The sequence below is a fragment of the Conger conger genome, chromosome 5 (assembly GCF_963514075.1).
Source record: "Conger conger chromosome 5, fConCon1.1, whole genome shotgun sequence".
Lineage (NCBI taxonomy): Eukaryota > Metazoa > Chordata > Actinopteri > Anguilliformes > Congridae > Conger > Conger conger.
In genome coordinates, this window is record NC_083764.1 from 53583995 (window position 1) to 53588920 (window position 4926).

The window sequence follows — 4926 nt, forward strand, 5'->3', positions numbered from 1 at the left end:
TTTGTTTAATTAGCCTGTTTGTTTTCGACCCATTGCCTGTGACCGCGACTATTCTTTGAATTATCCTCAATACATCTGTTTGCTGGAGACCTGACCCTTTGCCTGGCTATCGCTTAGGAACTGCCTTATCCCTGCTATAACTGTTTGCTGGCTATTGACCCTCGCTGTACCAACCTACCCTGAGAAAATAAAGACCATGTTCTGAGTGCCTGATAAAGGGAGTTGTCCCATTTTATAATCTAAATTAAGACATTTAGATTATGAAAGGCAAGATATTGTTCTACAAAATGAAGCCATTCATTAGTTCATTCATTCATTAACCTAACCTGCTTATCCTGAACAGGGTCACAGGGGGGCTGGAGCCTATCCCAGCATACATTGGGCGAAAGGCCTAAATAAACAGTGAGTGTTTAAAAAGTTAAGCTGGTCTGATGAAAGTCAAATATCAGAAAGCAGAAAGAGAAGATGATGACCCTCCCTGCTGTGTTCCTGTGTCTTGGTGTGCTGCTACTGTCTCCTGGCCCAGGGGAAGGTGAGAGATGCTGTTTCTAACCCTGTCTGTCATTCATATGCAGCACAGATAGCAGTGTACTATGCATGGTACAGGGATTGGCAAGGAAATTGAATGAACCAGAATCACATAAGACTACTGTACATATAAATACATCTGCAAAATTGGGTTTGAGATTATACACTCACCGAGCAATTTATTATTAACATTTATTTACTTTATCACACCTACTTATTCATGCGATTATCTAATCAGCCAATTGTGTGGCAGCAGGCAATGCATACAATCATGTAGATATGGGTCAGGAGCTTCAGTTAATATTCACATCAGAATGGGGACCGTGGAATGATTGTTGGTGGCAGGCAGGGTGGTTTGAGTACTGATCTCCTAGTCTCAAGAGTTTGCAAAGAATGGTGCAAACCCCCCCCCCCCTGACAGGCAGGTGACAGTAACGCAAATAACCATACATTATAACAATGTTATGCAGAAGAGCATCTCTGAAGACACAATGCACCATAACTCCATAAGTCAAAAAAATTAGTCTAATAAATACCTAAAAAAGGGCTCGGTGAGTGTATGTCATAATGGGTCTTGGCATGACAATATACAATGTTAATCTATGATTAATTTGAGAATTCCTATTTTTTCTCCTGAAAACAACATCTTTGTTGAACAGTCATGGCAGGGTGAATTCATTTCCAGTGCTAAATGAGACTAAAATAAGAACTAAAATAAGAATTAGGATGTCACTAAACTGTATTTATGTAAATGTGATTACCTTAATTATGTAATGTAAAATGCATTTTTTTTTGCATTTTAGCAGCAAATGCACCTGTGATTAAGTGCTGTTTGAGAGTGTCAGATATGAAAATTCCTGTGAGCAGGATTGCTCGTTATGAAAAACAGATGAAAGGTCTATGTCCCATTGAAGCAATCATGTAAGTAGGCCAATCGACACTGAAACACACCTATATTATATGTCAGTATATTATATGTCATCTCCCATGTCTGGTCATGAGTATGGGGTGCCTTTTGTAAAAAGTTGCACATCATGTATCCCTGTTCAATTTTTGCGTAAAAAATGTAGTGTAAAAAATGCACTACAATTTTTAAATGGCTCATAAATATTTAGAGAAATTTGTCTAACACATTGTAATTGCTGTTCCAAGAGTAATGTATGAGTAAAAAGTAAAATTATGATAAGATGTCTACCCTATAACATATCAAAAATAGAAAAAATGTAAAACATTATTGCGAAAAAATAGTTTGCATGTTTTTTGCTAATTAGGGTTTGAGGACAAAAAATCACCTCTGTTGCACATTTTGGATCAAAACTAAAATGGAATGTTTTCTGAAAATATATACTGAGAACGGCGGCACGGATGGTGCAGTGGGTAGCACTGCCGCCTCACAGCAAGGAGGTCCTGGGTTCGAATCCCCGTCGGCCGGGGCCTCTCTGTGCGGAGTTTGCATGTTCTCCCACGATATCTGTGACTTTAGGTATGGTGGGGTTCTGATATGGATCAAATGATATGGGCCCCTGTCTCCAGGCAGTTAAGGGAGCAGCCCCTGCATACATCCAAATGCTAATCAGACCCTATACACCGGCTAGACCTCTCCATTCCGCTACACCTGCACTTCTCAGTCATGTCTACTGTCTGTTCTGGCCCCACGGTGGTGGAATGACCTTCCTGTGGACGTCAGAACAGCCTTTGGCCGCTTTCAAGTGCAGACTGAAAACTCACCTCTTCAGGCTTCACCTTTCCCTCCCTTCCTCACTGCTATAATTAGCCATGTAAACTATGTGTATGCTGTAGGTTATAATTGCACTTGTGTATAATTATTTTAGCATTCAGGGTATTCTAGCTGCCAACTGTGGTATGCTACTTGGTCATTTACTCTTCAAGGGTTCAAGTTAGCCTCACAGCAAGAAGGTCCTGGGTTCGAATCCCGGTTGGCCGGGGCCTCTCTGTGTGGAGTTTGTATGTTCTCCCGGTGTTCGTGTGGGTTTCCTCTGGGTACTCCGGTTTCTTCCCACAGTCCAAAGACATGCAGGTTAGGCTGATTGGAAAGTCTAAATTGCCCATGGGTATGAGTGTGTGTGAATGGTGTGTGTGCCCTGCAATGGACTGGCGACCTGTCCAGGGTGTATTCCTGCCTTTCGCCCAATGTATGCTGGGATAGGCTCCAGCCCCCCTGCGACCCTGTTCAGGATAAGCGGGTTAAGATAATGGATGGATGGAGGTTCAAAGATTAATGTACTGTATGCTGTATATTCCCAGAAATAACATAAATATTTGAAGTGTGTTTCTCATTGAAATGGACTATGTTGCTCAATGATAAGAAGGAATCTTTATGTATCTTTTGTCCTTTCAGCTTCACAACAGTTAAAGGCCTTACATATTGCAGCGGCTTAAACCAGTGGGCAGCAAGAGTCATGCACATTATGGATGGAAAGATCACCACATTACCAAACCCGTCGATGTTGAGCACCACAGAAAAAACTGTGCACCCATCCCAGTCAATGTTGAACACCACAACGAAATCTGAGCACCCATACCCATCAATGTTGAGCACCACAGCCAAATCCCATACCCTTCGATATTGAACCCCACACACCAAACTATGCAATTCTGTGTCAAACAAAATGATAACTAAATCAAGTAGCTTTTTTAGCATGTTAAGACAGATAAATTTCAAAGAAAACAAAAAATAAAATCAAAAACATGCATCACAAAATTACCTATGGATAATTTATGGATTTTTCTTTCTTCCATTCTATGCTCTTCCAAATTTTGAATCAACTAGTTTCCGCTGCTGCCAACAGCCTTAAAGCAAACAGCAGCTGAAATGTGCACACTCCTTCAATGAACTTGTTTGCATGCCTAAATCTATAACAGAAACACAAATACATCACGAGTGGAGGTCATTTAGAACTTCAAAATGTTTGTGACTTTGAAGGTGACAGTAACATGCACTGATTAAAGTAGTGTAACCTTTTGTTGATTGGAATTGTTTCTACTCTCATTTTGTAGCTAATAAAACACATTGAATTAAGCAATAACCAAAACCATAGTGTTCTTATTATGACACTCATTTTTTATGAAAGCTTTTATTTTCAGGGACTCACTGTATTTGGTGTCAGTTCATTTGGTTTTTCCTACATTTCTTTATATCTGTAGCATCCTGGCAAATGCGGCTCTTGTTGGCATAAAGCTCACCTTATCATCAGTATAATGAATAACTGGTTATAGATAGAGCCGCATTTGCCATGGATAAAAACAAAAAAATCGTGCAGTGGGTAGCACTGCCACCTCACAGCAAGGAGGTCCTGGGTTCGAATCCCCGTCGGCCAGGGCCTCTATGTGTGGAGTTTGCATGTTCTCCCCATGTCTGCGTGGGTTTCCTCCAGGTACTCCGGTTTCCTCCCACAGTTCAAAGACATGCACGTTAGGCTGATTGGAGAGTCTAAATTGCCCATAGGTATGAGTGTGTGAGTGAATGGTGTGTGTGCCCTGCTATAGACTATGTTGGTGCATAGGTTCATAGCATATCTTGTTGACTGATCAGTGTATTTCTGAAGACTGCTACAGGAGAGCTAGTGCCAGTTGTAAGAGGAAGATGGTAGTTGTGTTGCACAACTTCATATTCCTTGGCATAGCTGGCTAGTGACAGCCTGAGGATTGAGTTTGTAACTATAGGCTCCCCTCTGTCTTTGTTGTGAAGAGCTTTTCTAACTGAGTAGATCAAGTTATAAAAAATCTCCACACATGCTAAACTCCCATTAGAACAGATGAATCAGGTTCAAATGTCAAGGCCAAAGCATACTGTAGATTGTAGACCACAGTAACACAGAACCAGTATCCACTCAGTGACCTCTATTTTTAGGTAGACCTGTACACCAGCTTGTTAATGCAGATATTTAATCAGCCAATCATGTGGTAGCAAATAAATGCTTAAAAGCATTCAAATGTGGTCAAGAGGTTCAGCTGTTTTTCAGACCAAATTACAGAACAGGGAAGAAATGCGATCTAAGTGACTTTGAACTTGGAATGATTGTTGGTGCCAGACAGGGTGGTTTGAGTATCTCAGAAACTGCTCATCACTGTTCACAACAGTCACAACAGTCACACAAGAGTTCGCAGAGAATGGAATGGTGTTAAAAACAAAAAACAGCCAGTGAGAAGCAGTTCTGTGGGTAAAAACGTGTAATGTAAATAACCACGCATTGCAACAGTGGTATGCAGAAGAGCATCTCAGAACACACAACACAGCAAACCTCTGAATGGATAGGCTACAGACGACCAATAAGTATAATAAATATCTAATAAAGTGCTCGCTGAGTGTATATATTGTATAATAATATGTTTTAGTATAAGAAAATTTACAGACTTAGTCAATTTCCTTTGAGAAAT

General features: G+C 40.6%; 1 long non-coding RNA gene across 2 annotated transcripts; it reads left to right on the forward strand.

The window, feature by feature from the left end:
- The first annotated feature begins 432 nt into the window (after positions 1–432).
- On the forward strand, positions 433–3581 carry LOC133127895 (uncharacterized). Of its 2 annotated transcripts, none has more exons than XR_009708681.1 (3): positions 433–532; positions 1335–1449; positions 2888–3581. It is a non-coding gene; the product is annotated as an uncharacterized LOC133127895 (long non-coding RNA). The 2 variants fall into 2 exon arrangements; XR_009708682.1 differs by having other exon boundaries at positions 453–532; positions 1332–1449.
- Positions 3582–4926: the final 1345 nt, after the last annotated feature.